Raw genomic sequence first — 26,225 nt, forward strand, 5'->3', positions numbered from 1 at the left:
TTTAATGGTGAGAAAAGTACTGTAATAAGCACTGGGAAAGAATGCACTGAGTGAGAATTCAACGGGGTCCTTGGCCCTCCTGTGGTTTGCAGTCTAAGAAAAAAGGAGGAAAGGGGACTGGTGACAGAAACATAAAGAAAAAACTAAACAATCAGAACACAATATAGCTTAAAAGACCAGGATAGGGATAAATACAATAATAAAATAAAAGCCATTGAGTCCTGTGGTTTCAAGAGCACAGTTTGGGGCTTTTTTCAGCTCAGCAGGATAGTCACAGTAACTGCCACAGTTGTAGCCAATTATTCTTCATTTTGTGGAGGCAGCATGCTCAATCCCTCTGCAGAAATAAGGAAAGACAAGTCAGGATCTAGGCACTGGGATGATGTAGTAAGGGTGACACGACGTACTGGCAAAATGGCCTGGCCCCCTGATTGATTGGAAGGTCACTGCTTCCACAAGTACAAAAAGGCCAGTAGTGAGGGGCACCTTTAGAGGCAGCCTAAAATTGGTATAGGCCACACATTGCCACTGATTAAAACCTAAGCAGCCCCTCATGGAAGTCTGGAATGTCACAATGGGAAGACAGCAAGGTTCCCAATAGTTTCCCTTAGCAGAACAATGGGAAGAGAGATTGAGAAGGGCAGTCAGTCAATCATTCATTCAATTGCATTTATTAAGCACTTACTGTGTGCAAAACACTGTATTAAGCACTTGGGAAAGTACAATACAGCAATAATGAGTGACAATCCCTGCCCACAACAAGCTCACAGTTTATGGTTAGGGGGCAGGAGAGACAGTCATCAATACAAATAGACAATATATATGAATAAAATTACAGATTTATATATAAGTGCTGTGGGGTGGGGAGAGGAAGGAAGAACAAAGGGAGCAAGTCAGGGTGATGCAGAAGTGAGTGGGAGATGAGGAAAAGTGGGGCTTAGTCTGGGAAGGCCTCTTGGAGGAGATGTGCCTTAAGAAAGGCTTTGAAGGCAGGGAGAGTAATTGTCCGGCAGATTTGAGGAGGGAGTGTGTTTCAGGTATTCAGCGCTTACTGTATGCAGAGCGCTGTACCAAATGCTTGGGAGAGTACAATATTTTAATAAAAACAGACATATTCTATGCCAGAGTAAGCTTAAAGTCTAGATGGCAAGGAACATGTCTACTAATTCTGTTGTACTCTTCCAAGCAGCATGGCTCAGTGGAAAGAGCCCAGGCTTGGGAGTCAGAGGTCATGGGTTCGAATCCCTGCTCCGCCGCTTGCCAGCTGTGTGACCTTGGCCAAGTTACTTAACTTCTCTGTGCCTGTTACCTCATCTGTAAAATGAGGATGAAGACTGTGATCCCTACGTGGGACAACCTGATTAACTTGTATTTACACCACCCCACCCCGCACGCTCCGCTCCTCTGCCGCCCACCTCCTCACCGTCCCTCGGTCTCACCTATCCCGCCGTCGACCCTGGGTCACGTCCTCCCACGGTCCTGGAATGCCCTCCCTCCTCACCTCCGCCAAACTGATTCTCTTTCCCTCTTCAAAACCCTACTTAAAACTCACCTCCTCCAAGAGGAGTTCCCAGACTGAGCTCCTCTTCTCCCTCTACTCCCTCTGCCATCCCCCCTTTACCTCTCCGCAGCTTAACCCTCTTTTTCCCCTTTTCCCTCTGCTCCTCCACCTCTCCCTTCCCATCCCCACAGCACTGTACTCGTCCGCTCAACTGTATATATTTTTCGTTACCCTATTTATTTTGTTAATGAATTGTACATCGCCTTGATTCCATTTAGTTGCCATTGTTTTTACGAGATGTTCTTCCCATTGACTCTATTTATTGCCATTGTTCTTGTCTGTCCGTCTCCCCCGATTAGACTGTAAGCCCGTCAAACGGCAGGGACTGTCTCTATCTGTTGCCGACTTGTTCATCCCAAGAGCTTAGTACAGTGCTCTGCACATAGTAAGCGCTCAATAAATACTATTGAATGAATGAATGAATGAATGAATACACCAATGCTTAGAACAGTGCTCAGCATATAGTAAGCACTTAACAAATACCAACATCATCATTATTATTATTATTATTCCAAGCATTTAGTACAATGCACTGCACATAGTAAGTGCTCAATAAATACCACTGATTGATTGACAGCAAGTGACAGCTGTCCTATTTAATTGGGTGAAGAGAAGGAGGTTCAGTGGGCAGTCTGCACAACCTACCTGAAGTATTATACCAAAGAGAATGGGAGGCCTGGGAAGAGAGGAAAAGTGGGAACAGTTCACAACTTCTGGAAATTATTTGGAATTTTCTTTTTTTGTCCCCAATTTCATCTAGGGGACTGGAGATGAGTTTCTTTAAGGTAGTTCTATCCCCAAGAAGACTCACAGCTAAGAGGCACTACAGTGCCTCTTCACATAGGTAGAAGACCGACTGGAAGTTTGCCTGATTTAAAGGAAAATATTACAAGAGAAAATCCATTGGTTCATGGAATATGATAAGAATTGAAACAAAAGAAAAGTTTTAGATCTATTCTTTTCAAGCAGCCAGGCTGAACTATATTTTCTGAATTTCAATAAATAATAATGAAAGGGGCATTTTATGATAAATGCTTTCTAAGATTACACTTTCTCTGAGAGCTTAATTTCCCTTTCAAGCACCTAGAAAATGTTCAGTTTGAAAAGAACATGGTAATTTGCTTTTTCTCCTTCTTTATCACACACACACACACACACACACACAAGGTATTATTAATATTGGTAGATTCCAGAGAATGCAAATGATTGAAAAATCAAAGTAATTGTTTTAGTGAATAAGACCTAGTTCTTTATGAAGCAGATTTTCACAAAAGAGGAAGAAAGAAAATAAAAGTAAGCTATGTGTTTCCACACTCAGTAAATCTGAGCCTTGAGTCTTTCCATCTCAATTTAAAATAGCAGGACAGGGCTGTCAACCAATTGCCTGGATGTATGTAAGCAGATGCCTAATGCCTTCCTTTGTTCATTTGCCTCATGGAACTACTTCAGCATCTTATCTTTCATTCAGTCATTTATTCAATCATATTTATTGATCACTTACTGTGTGCAGAGCACTGTACTAAGCACTTGGGAAGTACCATTCAGCAACAGATAGAGACAATCCCTACCCAACAATGGGCTCACAGTCTAGAAGGGGGAGACAGACAACAAAAAACAAGTAGACAGGGATAACTACCATCAAAATAAATAGAACCATAGAGAAATTGACATAATTTATAAAATAGAGCAATAAATATGTACAAATATATACAAGTGCTGTAGGGAGGGGAAGGGGGTAGAGCAGAGGGAGGGAGTAGGGGCAATGGGGAAGGGAGGAGAAGCAGAGACAAAGGGAGGGCTCAGTCTGGGAAGACTTCTTGGAGGAGGTGAGCTCTCAGTAGGGCTTTGAAGAGGGGAAGAGAGTTAGTTTGGCAGATGTGAGGGGGAAGGGCATTCCAGGTCAGAGGTAGGACATGGGCCAAGAGTTGATGGTGGGACAGGCGGGAATGAGGCACAGTGAGGAGGTTAGCAACAAAAGAGTGGACTGTGCAGGCTGGGATTTAGGAGAGAAGGGAGGTGAGGTAGGAGGGGGCAAGGTGGTGGAGAGCTTTGAAAAAATAAATAAAAATAAATAAATGGTGGTATTTGTTAAGCACTTACTATGTGCAAAGCACTGTTCTAAGCACTGGGAGATACAAGGTGATCAGGTTGTCCCATGTGGGGCTCACAGTTTTAATCCCCATTTTACAGATGAGGTAACTGAGGCACAGAGAAGTTAAGTGACTTGCCCAAAGTCACACAGCTGGCAAGTGGTGGAGTCGGGATTTGAACCCATGAACTCTGACTCCCAAGCCCGGGCTCTTTCCACTGTGCCACGCTGTGAAGCCAATAGAAGTCTATCTTGAAACATGAATGAGGTAGGTGGGTTAATGGCAGCAAGTTTCTAACTCCTACACCTGAGATTCTAGCAGGTAGTGAGCATTCAGAACCCATAGATAAAAATCCACCTGCTGATGTCAATAAAATGGGAGTCTGCATTGCCACAATCTTGAGGCCTGGATGCTACCCAAAACCTTTGTTCAGTTAGCACTACACACTGCTGCCTTGTCATCGTTTGTCATCATTACCACAGGTGAACTGTTCAACAGTTTTCTCAGGCCTGTAGATTGTCAATAAGTGTCAGAAAATATACGGAGAGCTCAGGTGCAGATCATTCAATAGGAGCAAGAATGAGAGAGATACTGGCATGTTAAGTCTAGCTTGACATTCCCAAGATCTAAGTTAGCACTGAGCAGAGGGAGCTTGTTCTCCGCACAATTAAACTGTGATTAGGACTACACTTCAAACTTCCTTACTACTATTTTGGTTAATCATGAATGGACATTACATTAAAGAAAAGGCATAAATTCAAACGCAATTTTTCTGACATTAATACAGCTAAAATGATCTAAACAACCACCCTGAACCTGAGCTAAGAGTTCATGCTATGGTAATAGTACTTACTACTTGAGTTGATTTTCTGCTTTGACAGCATAAGATGTGCCTTCTTCAGGCTTCTCACATTTCTATGACTTGTGATTTGGAAAAGTACTCTATGCACTATTTTACGTGGGTTTAAAAATATGTAGCATACATGTGTATAGAGAAGCATTACACATTTATAAATAGCGTATTTATTCAATGATGTACTGAATATTCATCCTTACACAACACAACTGTTATTTATCTATGTATGTCTCCACAGGGGATTAAAGGAGTAAGACAAGTCTGATGAAATGTTTACAAGCACTTTTTCCTCCTATTGAGACTCCCCTTGAAATAGTGTTATAACAGTGTTACTTTCCCCACCTTTAAAGCCTCAATGAAAGCAAATCTCCCTCAAAGGGCCTTCCCTAAGCCCTTATTTCCCCTTTGCTCACTCTCTACTGCATCTCCCTGATTTGCTCCCTTTATTCACCCCTCCCTCAGGCCCACAGTACTTAAGTACATAACCTTAATTTAGTCCTCTATATTAATATCTGTCTAGACTGTAAGCTCATTGTGGTCATGAAATGTGTCTTCCAGCTCTGTTATACTGTTACATAGAGTGTTATATTGTACTTTCCCACGTGCTTAGTACAGTGCTCTGCACACAGTAAGTGCTCTATAAATATGATTGAATACAAGTTACACTATGCTTAGACCAATTCATTATTTTATTGTACTCTCCCAGGCACTTAGTACAGTCCTCTGCACACAGTAAGCACTCACTGAACACTATGATGGCTTGCAAAACTTGCAGAATTTAACAACCAGTAGTATTTAGTTGAACACCTGTGAGCCCTTCTAAGATATGACCTCCTCCAAGAGGCTATGACCAATTAATTTTTCTTCTCTTTAGATGTGTCCACCCAACCTAGTACTTTTGCACCTGCTCAGAACTTATACACTTCATAACCACCCATACCACTTTTGCTTATATCAAAAATCTACTGTAAGCTCATTATGGGCAGGAAACGTGTATACCGATTCTTTTGTACTATACTCTTCCAAATTCTTAGTACAGTACTCTGCTCATAGTAAGTGCTCAATGCAGTTGATGGATGGATTGTGGACAGACAACAAGCCTCTCCCTTGCACTAAGTACAGAACTCTGCACAAAATAAGCACTCCAGAAATACCATTGATTGACCAACTTAAAGCACTTTTTCCTCTATTAAACATTAGCTGCGTCTGAACAGAGCAAGACTAAGTCCCTCTATAGACTCTAAGTTCCTTTTGGTCAGGAAACAGGTCTACCAACTCTGTTATATTATATTCTCCCAAGTGCTTAGAACAGTGATTTGCACACAATAAGCAGTCACTGAATATGAATGGTTTATTGGTTTTCTGAAAGGGTTTATTTTTTCCACTCCTAATTAGAATTGGCCAGGCTAAATTGAATTGGGATTGTCCTATTTGACAATACAGAATAGGTTGTCATGAAATATTTATTCCCTCCTTCCAACCTGCCTGAGGAACTCTAATATCATGTTTATGTCCGACGCTGTTTCTAATTCGACGGTTACCCTACCACACTTCAGGTCAAGTCTGAGAATGTAGGCAGCCTGATGGCAGCCTCTTGGGTAGAGACTCAACCAACACAGGATAGCACTTATAGATGGACGTATATCCAAGTCTACTGGAAAGCAAATATAAGTCCTGCTTGGAAAAAAATAACAACTCTGCTTGCAATGCCTCAACCTACTGGGTTATATGCTGAATTATAACAAAATGTTCCAAGGAGGGCAAGAAATATTTTAAGGACATGATTCGTAAGTCAGTGTGGTATCCCAGCTGAAAACAGACACATAGCTGATGATCAGTAGGACACACTGCTATCAAAAAAGCGGCTGTTTTCTTTTAGTGAAACTTTCATAAGGAACAAGAGACAAGGAGGCAAAAGAGAAAATAATCAATCATCATAATTATTGAGCACTTACTGTGTGCAGAACACTGAGAACTTCATTGGGAAAGGGCTCTAGGAAGAGATGTGATTTTAATAAAGCTTTGAAGGTGGAGAGAGTGGTGGCCTGTCAGTTATGAAGAAGGGAGTTCCAGGCCCAAGGCAGGACATGGGTGAAGGCAAGATAGGTGAGACAGTGCTGTGAGAAGATTGGCATTAGAGGAGGGAATTTAGCAGGCCGAGTTGCAGTAGGAATGAAATAGGATAGAAGGAGGCAAGGTGATTGAGTGTTTTGAAGCAAATGGTAAGGAATTTATTTCTGATGCAAAGGTTGATGGACAACTACTGGAGATTCTTGTGGAGGGAGATACATAGACTGACTTTTTTTTTAGAAAACAATCTGATCTGATGTATGGATTGGAGGCAGGGATATTAGCAAGGAGACTGATGCAGTAGTCAAGGCAAGATAGGATAATAATAATAATAATAATAACAATAATAATGGCATTTGTTAGGCACTTACTATGTAGCAAGCACTGGGGTAGATACAAGGTAATCAGGTTGGATATATTCCTTCTCACATGAGGCTCAAAGTCTTAATCCCAATTTTACAGATGAAGTAACTGAGGCACAGAGAAGTTATGTGACTTGCCCCAGGTCACACAGCAGACAAGTGGCAGAGCCGGAATTAGAACCCATGACCTTCTGACTCCCAGGCCCTATCCACTACACCACTCCTCTTCCCTATTGTTTGAATAAGTGGTTGGGATCTGCATGGTAGCAATTGGGATAGAGAGGAAAGGATGTATTTTAGTGAGCTTATGAAGGTAGAAGTGACAGGATTTAGTGACATATCAAAAATGTAATTGATTGACATATCGAATATGTAATTGAATGATAGAGGTGATTCGAGGATAATGCCAAGGTTATGGGCTTTGCAAATATCAAGTGTAACACAACAAAGTACAGCTTTTTAGTGTGAACAATGTGGCCAGAAGTGTGGATCCCACTTGGGCCTTTACAACCTCATTTGTACTCATAGATGAATTTCATCATCAGTAGTATCTTCTTTGAATATGAAGGGCAACTACATAAAGGGAAATACAAGAAAAAATAGTATTAGCAAGTTTTCCTGCCGGCAGGGCCAGGCAAATTAGGTTCAGTAAATATTTTTCACTCTGACATTCCACATTTCCCTTCAATTATGTTTGCATTAGTGAGGTTATGAGCAATTGCTGTCAAGCTGCCAAGGGGAGGGAAAGGTGAGATGGTCCAGCAAAAATTGTTGTAAAGAAGACAACTGCAGGTCTGGTTTTACAAAAATCTTGTCTGTTGTAAAAATCAGTAAAACCTAGCTTCAACAACTGGCATTAGGTCTCCCATAATGCCAAAGTCAATATCTCCTCTTGTAATGGAGTTACAGCTTAAGCACTGTTTGGGGCCTATGCTAAACCTGGACATGGTATCAAAGAGATAAAAGCAATGTGGCTGTATTGTTTTCACTCTCTTTTCTGACACCTTGAGGATTTCTACCCAAATTCGATTCCAGGGATTGTTTTTAATGAACCATCTCCATTAATATGCTCTGGTATTATTCCTTTCAGGATGTCCCTCAAGGAAACTGGCATCTAAACTGAGTAAGTGTGTGTATTTGCGTGTGTGTGTGTGTGTGTGTGTGTAAAAATATATATACATATATAGAGAGAGAGAGAGGTATGGCACTTGAGAGAACTTACTACTAGCACCTTCATTTATAATTCATCCTCAACAGTCACAACAAAGTACCACTCACAATCAACAATGCACAGTATATTTCGCTGGCTGTCAATTAAACTGGCATGTGGAGACCGGGATTACTTGGTCATTTTCTAAATTCAAAGTGAATTGTTTCAGATTTACTCTGCTCTTACAGGGTACCTTTTTTTCTTGATATTGCCTTTGTGAGTGAGCAGGAACTGACGAACACCCAGGAGTGTTGGAGGCTCATCACTGCCCCTCTCACCTATCTTCCAGCCTGTATGTAGAGATTGCAACCCCCAAATTCCCAAAACCAACAGCCTCTACTCCATCCTAATCTTCCTTGACTTCTCAGCTGCCTTCAACACTGTGGAAGCAGCGTGGTACAGTGGAAAGAGCGTGGGCTTGGGAGTCAGAGTTCATGGGTTCGAATCTCGGCTCCGCCACTTGCCAGCTGTGTGACTTTGGGCAAGTCACTTAACTTCTCTGTGCCTCAGTTACCTCATCTGTAAAATGGGTATTAAAACTGTGAGCCCCACGTGGGACAACCTGATTACCTTGTATCCCCCAGTGCTTAGAACAGTGCTTTGCACATAGTAAGCGCTTAACAAATACCACCATTAATTAATTAATTAAACATTATATAACCTTAGCTTCACTAACACTGTCCTCTCCTGGTTCTCTTCCTATCTCGCTGGCCTCTCATTCCCTTAGCTTCACTAACACTGTCCTCTCCTGGTTCTCTTCCTATCTCGCTGGCCTCTCATTCTGTTTCTTTCATAATTAAATTGTGGTATTCAAGGCGGGGCTGAGAGTAATTGTCTAAGCTATTTGAGGAGGGAGGGCATTCCAGGCCAGAGGTAAGATGTCGGCCAGGGGAATGGCAGCTAGACAGGTGATATCAAGGCACAGTGAGAAGGTCAGCACCGAGGAGCAAAGTGTGCAGGCTGGGTTGTAGAAGGAGAAAAGGGAGGTGGGGTACGAGTGGGCAAGGATTGGCTCCAGCTTCACAAGACTACTAAAATCCAACCTTTCCTCTCCATTTCAAACTGCTTCTATGCTGATCCAAGCACTTACCTAATCCTGACTTGATTACTGCATCTGACTCCTCATTGACCTCCTTGGCTTCAGTCTATACTTTGCTCTGCTGCCCAGATCATTTTTCTACAATAATCGGTCAGTCCACATCTACCCACTCCTCAAGAACTGAGGGTGATTGTCTATTCACCTTCACATCAAATAGAAACTCCTTACCAACAGCTTTAAAGTACACAATCAGATTTTCTCTTCCTACCTCACTGATTTCCTACTATAGCCCAGCATGCACACTTTCCTCCTCTAGCACTAAGCTTGCTCACTGTTACTTAGTCTCACCTATCTTTATGCTGACCTCCTCCCCACATCTTCCCTATGGCCTGGAACTTCCTCCCTGTCCATTTACATCAGACCACCACACTTCCCACCTTCAAAGCCTTACTAAAGTCATATCTCAGTCACATCTCCAAGAGGCTTTCCCCAATTAAGCCCTCTTTTTCCCAGTTCCCTTTCTCTTTTGTGTCATTTGGATCTATACCATCTGAGCATTTGATATTCACCCCACCCTCAGCTCCACAGCACTTGAGTACATAGAGAAGCAGCATAACTCTGTGGAAAGCGCACAGACTTGGGAGTCAGAGGTCATGGGTTCTAATCCCACTCTGCCACTTGTCAACTGTGTGATTTTGGGCAAGTCACTTAATTTCTCTGTGCTTCAGTTACCTCATCTGTAAAATGGAGATTAAAAGTATGAGCCCCATGTGGAATAACCTGATTACCTTGTACCTCCCCCGCCCACCACTGAGAACAGTGCTTGGCACATAGTAAACACTTAACAAATGCCATCATTATTATTACATATCCATAATTTATTCAAATGAACGTCTTTCTCCCACTCTAGACTGTAAGCTTCCTGTAAGTAGGAAATGTTTCTACCAACTCTGTATTTACTCTTTCAAGTGCTTAGTTCAGTGATCTACATTCAGAAAGGGCTCAATAAATACAACTGATTGATTCACAATGATGCCTGGATCACTTTTCTAAAACAAAATTCAGTCTATCTTGCACTACTTCTCAAGTACCTCCAGTGATTACCCACCACATCTGCATCCAACAGAAACTCCTTGCCATTGGCTTTGAAGCACTCAATCACCTTGCCACCTCCTGTCTTACTTAGCTAATTTCTTACTACAATCTGATTTGTTCACTGCGCAACTCTTACACTAACACCAACCTACTCCCTGTAATTTGATCTTGTCTAATTCATCCCTGACTTTGCACCCCCATCCTGTTTCTGGCCTGAAACTCCCTTCATATCCAACAGATCACCACTCTCCCCACCTTCAAAGTTTTATTTAAAGTCACATCTCCTCCAATAAGCCTTTCCCAAGTAAGTCATCATTTTCCCTACTCGCTCTTCCTTTTGTGTCACCCTTGCACTTAGATTTGTACCCGTATAGCTCTTGGTAGTCTCTATTCACAACCCCACATCACTTGTCTGAAACATATTTAAATGTCAGCCTCCCTTGTAGTCTATAAACTCCTTGCGGAATTAGAACATGTCTACCTACACTTGTTATATTATACTCTCCCAAGTGTCTAGAACAATGCTCTGCACTCAGTAAGCACTCAATAAATGTGATTGAATGACTGATGACTCGAACACTATGATTTGCCATAAATGATGGGAAATAACACAAAACTACCTGTCAGAGTAGGTGGGAAGGGTAAGGTGAAAAGAATAAGAAGCTCGATCCTATCCTATTATAGACCTCCAAACTGTGGAAGAAAAGATGGATGGGGCCTTCTTTGAACAATTCATCAAAATGGTTTGGGGTCATTATCTGGTGATGATGGGAGACCTGGGCTATCAAGATATGTGCTGGAAAAGCAATTTGGGAGGTCACAAATTGTCACACTGCTCTTTGATTGCACAGGAGATAACCTCCTAGTACAAAAAGTAGAAAAATCATGTAAGACCCTTCTTGATTTAAATCTTACTACTATGAAAGTATTATTGATTATATATAAGTGGAGATGGTCACAAGTTGATTGTGCTCTCCTGAAAGGAGAAAATGTGTTAAAAGTTTTTAGACGATCTTTAGTAAAACTTGCTTCATCAATCTTAGGCAACAATCTTAGAAAGACTTTTCTAAAAGGCAAAGGAGTCCAAGATTTTTTTTTTTCCTAAAAGATGGTTCTGTAAGCCCAGGAACACACCACACCAATTCCTCAACAGGACAAAAAGGATAACCAGATGCTAACTCAGCTAAACCGAAACACCTGAAAATTCAAATGAGAAACTTCAGAAAGTTCAAGTTAAACCTGACCATAGAGTCAAGTTAAATTATCCTAATTCCTGCTATCTTCTTTTTCTTACTCCTATTTTTACTGTTTATAAATTATTTATGTCTGTCTCCCTCATTGTAAGCTCCAAGTTCTGAGTACAGTACTTAGCATTCAGGGGTTCAATATAAACCATTTGATTGATCAGCTGACTGAATATAAAACACCACATTTTCTCTCAAAATTGCCTTCACTAGGCCAAGGTAGGGTAGGAGGAGCAGAAGAATGAGAATGAAGATCAGTATGTCCTAATAGAAAAAGCCTGGACCTCTGCGTCAGAGGACCTGTGTTCTAATCAGGTTCTGCCACTTGTCTGCTGTGTTACCTTGGGATAGTTTCTTAACTTTTCAGTGCCTCAGTTACACCATCTATAAAATGGGGATTAAGCCCCACATGAGACTTGGACTGTGTTCAACCTATCTTGTAACTACCCCAGCACTTAGTACAGAGCCTGGCAGATAGTAAGTCCTTATTAAATAGCATTAAGACAAAAACAAACAAAAACCCAACATGGGTGTGGAGGCTATTTCATGAATGCCTATTATATTCACTACTCTAGAGGACAATAGGAGTTATGTAAGTATTCACCTCACCAGTGTCCTCTTACCTTCCTTTTCCTACTCCTCTTATTTCCCTTCTCTGTTTTCTCCTATCCTTCTTATGGCTAGACTTTATTTCCCACATAATAGCCCTTCCCTTGTATTGGGTTTCCAAAAACTATTTAAAATGGCGGGGCAGGGGGGGCGGGCAGGTAAGTAATTATACAAGTCCTACCAGCTTCACCACTTGCCTGTGGGACTTGAGTCTGACTTTGGCCAGTCACTTAAGTTCTCTTGCCTCAGTTTCTAATCAGTTTCTAAAATGGGGCTTAAATACTTGTTTTCCCTCTGACTCATATTGTATATCCTGATTATCTTGTACCTACCCCAGCAAATAGAACACTATTTGGCACATAGTAAAATCAGCTTAACAAATACTGCAATTATAATCATTATCATTATTATTGGTATTAGCAATATTATATAATTATGTTATAATTACATATAATTATTAATTCTATAACTAAATATTGTAATAGCAAAACTGACTAGGGGCATGTTTACAAAAGTTAAAGTGAGAAAGGAGATTCAACTAGCATGAGACAGAGATATCCCAGTATTTTTAAATTATGCTATATTCATAGTTGTCCCTCAAATTAGATTAGAAAAGGACACCACTGACAGTTAAATTTAACTATGCATGTGTGTGTGTTTGTAAGTGTGGCTGGAAAAGCCAATGAGGAATCCACAAACCCCACTAGCCTGGGCACCCAAAAAAGCTGTCCTTTGTGTTATTTTCTTTATTTTTTTATGCTGGGCACTCTATTCTCTTTTACCTTCTTACCTCTCCATACTAAGCTTCTTCTGGAAGATAGCAACTACCTTTTTGATGGCAGTGTGCCATGCAAGTATGTCCTCAGGAGTTGACGGTCAGCTTTACTATGTCCTTAAAATGCTTCCTCTGCACTCCTTGCTTTAGGATTCAAAGATTCAGCTCTTTAAAGGCAATAGAGAAGGGCTATTCTCTTAAAGAAAGGAAATTCCCATAATGAATCAGTAGTATTTATTATCTATTGAGTACAATCAATAGTATTTGAGGAGTGTTTACTGTGTGCTCTGCTCTGTAATGAATGCTTAGGAGAGCACCACAGAGAAAGTAGACATAATCTCTGCCCTCCAAGAGCTTACAATCTAGTAGAACACTGTATTTACTACGGGCATGGGAAAGTACAACAGAAGAAGATGACATTATCACTGCTTTTAGGGAGCTGAAAATCCAGTTTGGAGAGAGAGACAAATAGGAGTGGTCAAATACAGTATGTAAAATGATATTTACAAAAGTGCAACTAGATGTAGTGAGTACAATAGTGCTAAGGTGATGCAAAAGTGCTGAGAAGATAGGAGGGAGGATGTAATTTGGGGAAAAGAAAAATGAGTTAGGGAAAGTCTTCTGGAGGAAGTGGTCTTTTAGATATGCTTTGATGAGGAGGAGAGCTGTGATCTGGAAGATTTGAGAAGAGACGGCACTCCAGGCAGCAGTAAGGGCACCAACATGGTGGAAGGGTCAAGAATAGGGCTCAGTGAGAAGATAGCTTGGGAAGAATGGAGACTGAGAGCTTCACTGATCTCCTTCTTGCCAGATCCAATGGCCTCTACTCCATCATAATCCTCCTCGACCTCTTGGCTGCCTTCAACAATGTAGACTACCCTCTTTTTCTGGAAACGTTATCCAACTTTGGCTTCACTGACTCTGTCCTCTCCTGGTTCTCCTTATATCTCTGGCCATTCATACTCAATCTCCTTCACAGGTTCTTCCTCTGCCTGCCACCCCCTAACTATAGGGGTCCCTCAAGGTTCAGTTCTGGGTCCTCTTCTATTCTTCATCTACACTCACTTCCTTGGAGAACTCATTCACTCCTACGGCTTCAACTACCATCTCTATGCAGATGATACCCAAATCTACATGTCCTCCCCTGATCTCTCTCCCTCTCTCCAGGTTTTCATCTCCTCCTGCCTTCAAGATATCTCTACTTGGTTATCCTCCAGTTACCTCAAATTTAACATCTCCAAAATGGAGCTCCTTATCTTCCCACTCAAACCCTGTCCTCTACCTGACTTTCCCATCACTATAGATGGTACTACCATCCTTCCCTTCTCACAAGCCCTTAACCTTGGCATTATCTTTGACTCCTCTCTCTCATTCAACCCACATATCTGATACCAAATCCTGTTTGTCCCACCTTCACAACAATGCTAAAATCTGCCCTTTCCTCTCCATCCAAACTTCTACCATGTTAATGCAATCACTCATCCTATCCTGCCTGGATTACTACCTCAATCTCCTTGCTGACCTCCCAACCTCCCAACTCCAGTCCATACTTCACTCCACTGCCCGAACCATCTTTCAACAAAAACATTCAGGACATGACACCCCCACCTCCTCAAAAATCTCCAGTGGTTGCTAATCCACATCCATATCAAACAAAAACTCACCAATGAATGGCTTTAAAGCACTATCACCTTGCCCCATCCTACCTCATCTCACTTCTCTGCTTCTACAACCTAGCCCGCATACTTCATTCCTCTAGGACTAGAATTCCTACTGTGCCTTGATCTTGCCTGTCACACTGCCTACCCCTGGCCCACCTCCTACCTTTGGCCTGGAATGCCCTCCCTCCTCAAATCTGACAGACAATTACTATCCCCCTCTACATAGCCTTATTGAAGATACGTCTCCTCCAAGAGGCCTTTCCAGATTAAGCCCCACTTTTTCTCATCTCCCACTCCCTTCTGCAGTGCCCTGACTTGCTCCCTTGGCCATTTCCTCCTCTCACAGCCACACAGCACTTATGTATATATCCGTAATTTTAGTTTTTTCTATTGACATCTGTCTCCCCCTCTCTAGACTGTGAGTTCACTGTGGGAATGGAATGTAACTATTTATTGTTGTATTGTACTTTCCCAAGTGTTTAATACAGTGCTCTGCACACAGTAAGCAGCAGCGTGGCTCAGTGGAAAGAGCCTGGGCTTCGGAGTTAGAGATCATGGGTTCGACTCCCGGTTCTGCCACTTGTCAGCTGGGTGACTGTGGGCAAGTCACTTCACTTCTCTGTGCCTCAGTTCCCTCATCTGTAAAATGGGGATTAACTGTGAGCCTCACGTGGTACAACCTGATTACCCTGTATCTCCCCCAGCGCTTAGAACAGTGCTCTGCACATAGTAAGCGCTTAACAAATACCAACATTATTATTATTATTATTATTAATAATAAATATGACTGAATGAATGAATAAAAAAGAGTGAATAAATAGACGGAGATGATGAGAATGTGAATGGGGAAACTTTGTAAATTATATGGACTAGAAAGGGGAGAGGTTGGAAGGAGGGTGACCAGTGAGGACATTGATGGGGTAGACAAGATACTTTGAAAAGAACATAATAATAATAATGATAATAATAATAATGTTGGTATTTGTTAAGCGCTTACTATGTGCCGAGTACTGTTCTAAGCGCTGGGGTAGACACAGGGGAAACAGGCTGTCCCACGTGGGGCTCACAGTCTTAATCCCCATTTTACAGATGAGGTAACTGAGGCACCGTGAAGTTAAGTGACTTGCCCAAAGTCACACAGCTGACAAGTGGCCGATCCGGGATTTGAACCCATGACCTCTGACTTCAAAGCCCGTGCTCTTTCCACTGAGCCATGCCACCTCTCTATAATGGTATTTGTTAAGTGCTTACTATGTGCAAGGTACTGCATTTAGCACTGGGGTGGATACAAGCAAATCAGGATGGACCCAGTCTCTGTTCCACTTTATAGATGAGTTAACTGAGAAGGTAACATGCCCAAGCACACAGCAGACAAGTGGCAGACGCAGGATGAGAACCCATGATTTTATGACTCTCAGGACTGTGCTCTATCCACTATACCATGATGCTTCTCAAGAAACACCATTACTGACCCAAAGCAATAATGCAATAATAATAAGCATTAGCCTTATTATCCACATTGGCAACAGGATAGTTACCTTCCTTGACATTCATTTTAGTGATTAGGGATATACCTTCTAAATTTCCTAATCTAATCCAAATCTCCTCCTTTAGAAATCTCATTACAGGTTATTCATCCATAAATGTATACGAACCCTTCTTGAATCTGCTATTTTTAACCTGCACAACTTCCCACTAATGACAATAATCAATCAACAATGATAAAGAACATAATAATAATAATAATGGTATTTGTTAAGTGCTTACTATGTGCCAGGCACTGTACTAAGCACTGAGATTGATACAAGGTAATCAGGTCCCACAAGAGGCTCACATCTAAGTTTAATAAATTGATTCCATACATTTGAAGAAAAGCGTTTTCTATTTTTGTTTGGAATTTACCACCTTCAAGCTTGGTGGTGGTAATAAAGCAACAGGGGTGACCACTCCCTCTGTTGTCATGGGCTTTAGTGAAAAACAATTCTATTTGCCCTGTACATAATCTTCATGATTTTGTAGACTTCAATCATATGTCTTCTCGGGTCTCACATTTCCAGGCCAAACTGTGTGGCTGACTTGTAATTGGAAATCAGGAAGATAGGGTGGAAGGGGCAAGGTGTTTGAGTGCTTTAAAACCTATGGTAAGAGTTTCTATTTGATCCAGAAGTGGGTGGGCAACCACTGGAGCTTCTTGAGGATTGGGAAAACATGGACTCAATGATTTTGTAGAAAAATGATCCAAGCAGCAGAGTGTAGAAAGGAGGCAAGGACATCAGCAACAAGGCTAATGTGGTAGTCAAGGCAGGATAAGATAAGTGTTTGCATTTATGTGGTAGCCATTTAGATGGAGAGGAAAGGAAAGATTTTAGCAATGTTGTGAAGGTTGAACTGACAAGATTTGGAGACATTGAATATGTGGGTTGAATGAGAGAGAGGAGTTGAGGATAACACCAAGGTTACAGGCTTGTGAGACAGGGAAGATGGCGGTGCTGCCTACTGTGATGGGAAAGTCAGGGGGAGGCCAGGGTTTGGTTGGGTCTATGAGGAGTTCAATTTTGGATATGTTAAGTTGGGGGTGTCAGCGGGATGTCCAGGTTTAGGTGTTCTGAAGGCAGGGGGAAATGTGAGACTGCAGAGAAGGAGAGAAATCAGGGCTGGAGATGTAGATTTGGAAATCATCTACACAGGGATGATAGTTGAAGCCATTGGACCAAATGAGTTCTCCAAAGAAGTGGGTGTAAATGGAGGATAGGAAGGGATCCAGAACTGAGCCTTTAGGGACTCCCACAATTAAGGGGTGGGAAATAGAAGAGGAGCCTGTGAAATAGACATAAAGTTAGGAGGAAACCTAGGAGAGGACAGTGTCAGTGTAGCCAACGTTGGATAATATTTCCAAGAGAAGGAGGTGGTTTACAGTGTCAAAGGCAGCTGAGGCGTCTAAGAGAATTAGCTTAAAGTAGATGTAGTTGGTTTTGGTAAGAAGAAGATCACTGGTGATCTCTGAGAAGGCAGTTTTGTTGTAGTGAAAGGGTAGAAGCCAGATTGAAGGGGTAGTCAGGGAGAGAATTAGAGGACAGGAAGTGGAGCCAGTGGCTTCAGACAACTGGCTCAAGGAGTTTGGAGAAGAATGGTAAGAGGAAGATGAGGCAACAACTGGAGGGAGCCATGGTATCAAGGGAGGTATTTTTTTTTAGGATAGGTTAGACATGAGCATGTTTAAAAGCAGTGGGGAAGACAGTGGAGAGTGAAGAGTTGAAGATGGCAATCATGACTAATAATTGTAGATCAGAGAATGTAGCTGTAGTGTGGATCAAATCCTTAGAGTTATTACCTCCAACATAGTCACACTAAAACTGCCACTGTTCGGTTTGTGCAGCTTATCCACTTCCACACAGTTTTTTTTTACCAGACAGAAGAGTTTAGAGTAATACCTGAACCAGAGGAATTCATTCTCTTTCAGATCATTTCAAAAATAGTCACTTATCTCTCTTTAATTTCCCTTTTTTAGTTTAGTTTCCATTCATTATGATCCATTTACCCAATCCCATTATTATTCAGTTTTCTTAAAATCTTTTTGTGTCATACATATAAATGTCTTTTGAAAATTTGAGTATATTACGGTCACTGATTTCCAACTAGTTCCCCTTCATCCAAATGAACTCTTGAATTTTGGGGAAGTATGATTTTCTCTCTCCAGAAGTTGTTTTTGCCCCTTAGACTGTAAGCTCTTTGTGAGAAAGGAAAGTCTCTGATATCTTATTATATTGTACACTGTCAAACACTTAGTATGGTGCTCTCAACATAGTAAGTGTTCATTAAATGCAATTGACTGATTGACCCATGAGGTTGCTATTTTCTATATTTTCACAAATCAAACTTTATTCTACCAACTTCTCATGAGACTTTTTCAATGTTAATTTTTCTATCCCTTTTGGAACCATACTTATAGATGGCAATTTTTCAATTCTCAAATACATTAAATATCCATATTCTCATCAGGGCTTGCTTGACTTGTCCTTTAAGTCAGTAGGGTATCTAAACAGCTACTATTTGGTAAACTGAAATTGGGAAACCAAAAGCAAGGAGGACAGAGGATATATTTTAAGGATACAGTAAAATAAAGATTCATACCATATTTCCTCTCAGCTGAAAACTGAGCGATAACTCCAACAGGCAGACCAGCAAGGTGCACTGCAATTGAGAAAAGTAGCTCTTGTGGAACAAAGGATTTAAGAGAATCATGAAACAGAGAGGCAAAAATGTAAACGGCACTAGAAAGGACAGTCTATTTATGCACACTGTAATCAGAATTGTGGATCCCCTATCTTATCATAACATCTTATCATAGACTTTAAAGCACTCAATCACCTTGCCCTTTCCTACCTTACCTCCTGATTTCCTACTACAATCCAGCTTGCACACTTTCCTTCTCTAATGCCAACCTATGCACTGTTGGATCTCATCTATCTCACCACTGGCCCCTCACTCACATCCTCCTTCTGGCCTGGGAACACTCTCCCTCTTCATATTCGAGAAATGATCACTCTCCCCACCTTCAAAGCCTTATTAAAAGCACATCTCCACCAAGAGGCCTTCCCCAACAAAGTCCTCATTACCTCTACTCCCACTCCTTTCTTCTTTCCCCTTATATCTGCCTCTCCCCCAGCACCATAGCACTTATGTACAAATACAGTTTATTTATATCCATATCTGTGAGCCCCATGTGGGACAAAGACTATATTCAACACGATTTGCTTGTGTCTTCCCCAGAACTTAGTACAGTGCCTGAAACATAGTAAGCCCTTAACGAATACCATTTACCAAAGTGCTAGTACACTGCTCTGCACAAAGTAAGTGCTCAATAAATATAATTCATTGATTGATTGAATGACATTTGAATTTCTCTTTCCATCTCTATTTCCTGCTGTCTCATCAATTTAGCCTAAAACATCCTGTACTGTTTGATTTTCTATGAAAACAATTTGGACAAAAAGCAATTTCCCTGTAAAGATAGAGGGAAAGAATTCACTGAACTCTTCAATTACCCCAATTACTTCAATTCCATCCCTGTGTGTAACTTTTACACCAATATTATCAATAGCATTACTGATTCCCAAATTGGCTTCCCATGTTTGCTCAATTTGGAGATTCCTTTATCAGTTTTCGGCATCCCTTACAAAGTGCATTTCAAACCCCTTTGGGGCCTGTCTAATTTCCTGTTTGCACTTGATCTGCCACTCTTTATGGATAGTCCTGTCTCCCTCAGGAGAGCTTTCCATTTTTAAAAAATGACTTTTCCTCTATATCTCATTACTTTGCAAGCTAGCCACACAGTGTTTATGCTTGAACACTTGGGGTTGTTTTTGTTGTTTAATGACAGGCATTTTATTGGGGTTCCCAGGAGGGTTCTTCTAATGATCTTTATGCTTCTAATAAGGGAAGCAAAAAAGAATGCTAAATTGTGGTCACAGTGCACAGTGACTCTTTCATATGTAATTCCTGCACCAGGTTCTGTCCACTATCCAGAAATAAATACAGTGAATTATCATTTCTTGTGGTTTCTAGGACAAGTTGTTCCAGAAAAGAATCATTTATCCTATCCATCAACAGTATCTCCACTTCCCCACCCAATCTCTGTGGGGATAATTGAAGAGTACCAATATCACATTCTGAATAGTTTTTCAGCATCCACTCTAATCTTACAGTTTTGGCTTTCTTCCTTTATCCTGGTAATTTGATCTACAGAACAATTCCACTGCACTATTTTTGTTGTGTAAGTATGGGGCTTCTATCCAAAGAGTTGCCTTAGTGACCTTGTTTCTGGTAAGGTCTTAGGGTATCACTGTGTATTGTCTTTTGCATTCAGAACCATTCCCCTGGTTGTGTACCATGCCTGTTCTTCCTACTGACCTTTAGCCTGGTAACACTATCTACCTAGTTGCCTTCCCCACACCAAATCTCAGAGATACCAATTATAGCTCAGGCCTCACTAGCTGTCAAGCATACAGATGCGCAAATATCACTGTTTGGGCATTTAGTAGATGTGATGAAGCACTTACATATTTTAGCTTTGTGTTTTGGGGTGGTTTTTTTGGCCTATTTCCATATATGTCAGCTTCCTCGATTGATGTGGAGTCTAATGAGAAGCAGCGTGGCTCAGTGGAAAGAGCACGGGGTTTGGAGTCAGAGGTCATGAGTTCGAATCCCAGCTCTGCCACTTGTCAGCTGTGTGACTATGGGCAAGTCACTTAACTTCTCTGTGCCTCAGTTACCTCATCTGTAAAATGGAGATTAAGACTGTGAGCCCCACGTGGGACAACCTGATTCTCCTGTGTCTACCCCAGCGCTTAGAAGAGTGCTCAGCACATAGTAAGCGCTTAACAAATACCAACATTAATGAGCTATTCTCTTTTCTTCTAATGCCTATCTGATTTCTTCTGGACCTAACAGTAATATCAAGTTTCTGAATCACTTCTCTCCTGGGAAAAAATTCTCTTCCTACACTCACCAGCTTTCTTCCAGTTTTCATTTTAAAACTATTTTAATATCTTTAAATTATTAGGGGCAGCAGTCGGCTGCCTTTTTTGATTAAGGTGGGGGCCATCCAATTCCTAATGTATCAACAACTTCCTCCTCTCTGCACCTTCTTTTTCATCCACCTTTTGGGACTTAATCTCTGCCTATGTCTTCATTCATTCATTTCATTATATTTACTGAGCGCTTGCTTACTGTGTGCAGAGCACTGTACTAAGCTCTTGGAATGTATAAATCAGCAACAGATAGAGACAATCCCTGCCCAATAACAGGCTCACAGTCTAAACGGGAGAGACAGACAACAAACAAAACATGTAGTCAGACATCAATACCATCAAAATAAATAGAAGAGCAGAGGGGTGGAGTAAGGGAACAGGTAGGGGAGAAGGGGCAGGGGGAAAGGGAAGGCTCTGAGAAGGCCTCCTGGAGGAGGTGAGCTCTCAGTAGGGCTTTGAAGAGGGGAAGAGAGTTAGTTCTTCATCAAAACTGTAAGTTCTTTGAGTGCAGGGACTGAGTCCTTTTCTATGATATGAGCTTATGTGCTTAGTCAGGTATCCTGCACAAAGTAAGGGCTACATCAGAACCAAACATGCGGTTGTTGATACCCCTAGCACCAGACCCTGTTACATGGAACTGACCTCAATATAGAAAACACATCCATGAAAATCCTAGCTTTCTATTTTTTATTTGAAAACATAAATTTGATCTTATTTATTAGCACTTTTCTGCTACCCTTCCCTAAGTCATTGGTACAAGCATTCTAGTCCTAGCTACCACTTGTCTGCTGTATGACCTTGGGCAAGTGTGAGGGGAGAAGCTAGAAGCAGCAGCATGGCTTAGTGGAAAGAGAACGGACAGGGGAGTCAGAGAACCTGAGTTCTAATCCAAGTTCTGTCAAGTGCTTGCAGTGTGACCTTGGACAAGTCACTTAACTTCTCCATGCCTTAGTTCTTCTGTTCTCCCTCCTACTTAGACTGTGTGTCCCATGAGGGACAGATACTGTGTCCAGCCTAATTCACTTGTAGCTACCCTAGTGCTTAGAACAGTGTTTGACACGTAATCATTTAACAACTACCAATAAAGAAAGAATGCAGAGGAGAACTGTAAGTGGCACTTAACCAATCTAGTGTGCAGAGTGTATACAAACATTTTGGTTGGAAGGATCAATGATGCAACACAGATACACGGTCCGAGATGTCCCAAGACTCCATTTATCATGACACTAAGGCATGGCTTGCCCCATACCCTCATGTGCATGGAATGCAGCTGTGACTCCACAGTGCACCTGGAACAAATCTGTCATGATAAGAAAATTGGTGCAGCCCAGACAGGACAGATGGGGTTGTATGTGCACTTCCATAAGTAAGCACGTGACCAGAGCACCTTTGAGACTCATTATGTCCAGTCGGTTGGCCGTCCCTGAAAATTTCCCACTGTGCTCCATGCAGCACCCACATCTCCCTGCACCTTATTGGGCATGAGTATTCCTTTCCTATTAAAATGCCTCATTAGCTCCTGCTGCTTTGAATAAATACCTGCGTGGCACTTGCTGGCTTAGGGTGGTTCATTTGTGTCACTGGAATCATTGAAAGCTACCTGCCTTGCAGATGTGTTTATTTCCACCATTATAGCAAGTCATTTAATTTCTGTGTGCCTCAGTTTCCTCTTCTATAAACAAAGGCTCAAATAAAAACCTGTTCTCCCTCCCACTTAGAACGTGAGTCCAACCTGAGACAGGGACTGTGTCTGAGATGATTACCTTGAATCTATCCCAGTTCTTAGTTCAGTGCTTGGTATAAATTAGTGCTTAACAAATACTACAGTTATTACTACCATATACCACAATCATCAACCTCTTTCCATCCCCTTGAATAGCCTATGGATATGCTGTATGAGTAGTAGTTAGAGCATGGGCCTGGGAGTCAGAAGGTCATGGGTTCTAATGCCCTTCCTCCACTTTGCTGTGTGGCCTTGAGCAAGTCCCTTTACTTCTCTGGGCCTCAGTTACCTCATCGTAAAATGGGCATTGAGTCAGTGAGCCCCAAGTGGGACAAGGACTGTGTCCAACCCGATTTACTTTTATCCACCCCAGCACTTAGTACAGTTAATACATAGTAAGCACTTTAATACCAAAACTATTATTCTGATTAGGTCCCCGTAGGTGTCAGAAGCCCAACTGCCTACCTGCCTAATGATCAAATTACTGTTTTCACCACTTGCTTCTATCCATTCTGAGAAAATGCCTCTTTAGATCATATTAGCAGCTGGATGGTGACTCCCCTTCCAGTTACATAGTCTCCTTTTCTGGTGCTTTTTAAGAACAATCTGAAGGCCACAATCTGAAGGGAGCGAATGAGTTCACCAAGGGAGTGGGTGTAGATGGATGAATGAGTTCAACAAGGAAGTGCCTAGTACAATGCTTAGCACATAGTAATCACTTAAATACCATAATAGTTATTATTGATGCTATCATCATTAAGTTCATTCAATCATATTTATTGAGCACTTACTTTGTGCAGAGCACTGTACTAAGCACATGGAAAGTACAATTCAGCAATAAAGAGACGATCCCTTGCCCACACTGGGATTACTGTCCATTAATATTAACTCTTTTCTTCCTTACTATTTCTCTATCTTCAAAAGCTGTTTTGTTTATTCTTATTCATTCATTCATTAGTATTTATTAAGCACTTACTGTGTGCAGAGCACTGAACTAAGCGCTTGGAATGTACAATTTGGAAACAGAATTAGAGCTATTACAGGTCAATACCTAGAACTTGGAAGGCCCCCTACTTGTAAGCAGCCTGTATTAGAGCCTATAAAAGGCTCTTAGCTTCTACCATACTTCCATCAGGTACAGACTGCTAAGGTATTCTATGGAGATTAGGCTTTGGCTTTTCCCTATTTTCCAGTTCTGATTTCTACTTGTTGACCTTCCCATCTCATTCACCACCTCCCCCTAACTTTCCCTAGTAATAACCCTGTTAATCTTCCAGGTGCCCTGACTTTAGTGTGGAACCAGTTCACCTTCCTTCAGAATACTTAGACGTCTACCACTTGCCTGCTGTGTGACCCTGGGCAACTCACTTCACTTCTCTTGTCCTTTGTTTTCTTATCTGTAGAATGGGGATGCAAGATCTATTCTTCTTCCTTCTTAGATTTTGAAGTCCCTGTGGGACAGGGACTATGACCAATCTGATTAATTTATAACTAACCCAGTTCTTAGAACAGTGGTTAACACATAGTAAGTGCTTTACAGAAGCCATTATTATAACTGCTGCCTTCCTGACTCTGACTGTGGGGTTCAACCAGGCAGCTTTGCTCCACTTCCTGATTGCTCCACTTCCTGATTGCTTCACTTCCTGGATTTGGATGCTCTCTCTGATCCTATTGATGATCCCTGCCAGGGTCAGTTTAAATGTTTTTGTTGCTTATTTCCCTTCTTTAGGTCAAAATAGATTAACGGTGAATTGCTGACTAGGGTAAGCCCCATTTAAGATGAAACATTAGAATGCCAAAATAGGATGGGGAAGGAAATGGTTAAAGAGGATGAAGGAAATGGCATGTTTACTCAGAAGGGCCTGATATTATGCATCCTGAGATTCTTGAGGAATTAGAAGTTGTTATTACAGAGCCACTAGTCATTGTTTTTGAAGTCCCTGAGGAAGTAAAGGGTAAATATGGAGATGATCTTCAACAAAGGAAAACAAGAGGACGAGGTCATTACAGACTGGTCATCAATATCTGGAGGGATATTATATCATCATCAATCAGTTAACATCCTAAAAGAGCATATGATCCAAGGAGCAACCAACATGACTTTATGACTATAAAATCATGCAAAAGCAATTTAATCTCCATCTGTAAGAGAGGACAGATCTGAAACACAAAGAGTAAATCATTTGATATAATCTATCAATTAGTACAGCTTTTTATTCCATCCAATGACATTCTATAACTTTTCACTGACAAGTCAGGAAGGTATTGCCTTGTCCTTATTACTGCGACAGCCCTGATGAATTGGCTACTGGAAAACATGAGCTCCCAGAATCAAAAGGTGGTTTTATTATCACAAAGGGCATAATGGATATGATGTGTAAGGAAATAATAAGGATAATAATGGTATTTGTTTAGCGCTTACTGTGTGTCAAGCACTGTTATAAGCCCTGGAGTAGATAGAAGCTAATCAGGTTGGACACAGTCCCTATCCCACATAGGCCTCAGAGTTTTAATACCTATTGTATAGATGAGGTAACCGAGAAGTAAAATGACTTGCCCAAGGTCACATAGCAGACAAGCAGAGCCAGGATTAGAACTCAGGTCCTTCTAACTCCCAGGACAGTGCTCTATCTACTAGGCCATGGAAACAAATACAGGACAACTGGAAGATATCCACAGACCTTACAAAGTTTCAGTTGCCAGTAAACCCTTTCCACAGTACTTCTGCTCTCTCCTCCTTCCCCACCACCTTGCAAAAAGAGATTTCCTGCCTGCTTTCAAAATCTACCCTCACTACCCCATTACTCTGACTCCATACTCTCTCACCTTCTAAACACACTTGCCCTTGCTTTTCCTCCCTCCATTGACCTCCACATTCAACCATTCACTCACTGGTGGCTCCATCTCTTCTGCTTTCACATATACTTTTGTCTCCCCTAAACTGAAAAAAAAAACCAAAAAACAAAAAATAAAACAAACCTTATATGTATTCCTTTGGCCTCTAAAATCATAGATCCCTGGCTCCCATTCCTGTCCAAATTCCTCAAATGAGTTGTATACACTCTGTGCCTCCATTTTCTCTCCTTCAACGTCTTTACATTCCATCTGGGTTCTGCCCTCTTCATTCCACCAGTACTTACCCTTATCTCTCTGACCATTCCCCTTCTCAGTTCATTCATTCAATTGTATTTATTGAGCACTTACTGTGGGCAAAGTACTGTGCTAAACATTTGGGAGAGTACAATATAACAAACAGGCAGAATTCCTGCTCACAACAAGCTCACAGTCTAGAGGGGGAGACAGACATTAATACATATGGATAAATAAATTACAGGCCCCCTGTTCCTCCCCCTCCCCCATCTCTCACCCCCAATGATCTGGCCACCTATTTCCTCACGAA

The 26,225-nt window shown here is 41.4% G+C and overlaps 1 long non-coding RNA gene across 1 annotated transcript; it reads right to left on the minus strand.

The window, feature by feature from the left end:
• Positions 1-26,009, minus strand: LOC114809171. The gene is made up of 3 exons (XR_003756941.2): positions 25,652-26,009; positions 18,704-18,763; positions 1-337 (listed from the first exon to the last, which is right to left on the minus strand). It is a non-coding gene; the product is annotated as an uncharacterized LOC114809171 (long non-coding RNA).
• Between the last annotated feature and the right edge of the window lie 216 nt (positions 26,010-26,225).

This window comes from Ornithorhynchus anatinus, chromosome 2, assembly GCF_004115215.2.
Source record: "Ornithorhynchus anatinus isolate Pmale09 chromosome 2, mOrnAna1.pri.v4, whole genome shotgun sequence".
Lineage (NCBI taxonomy): Eukaryota > Metazoa > Chordata > Mammalia > Monotremata > Ornithorhynchidae > Ornithorhynchus > Ornithorhynchus anatinus.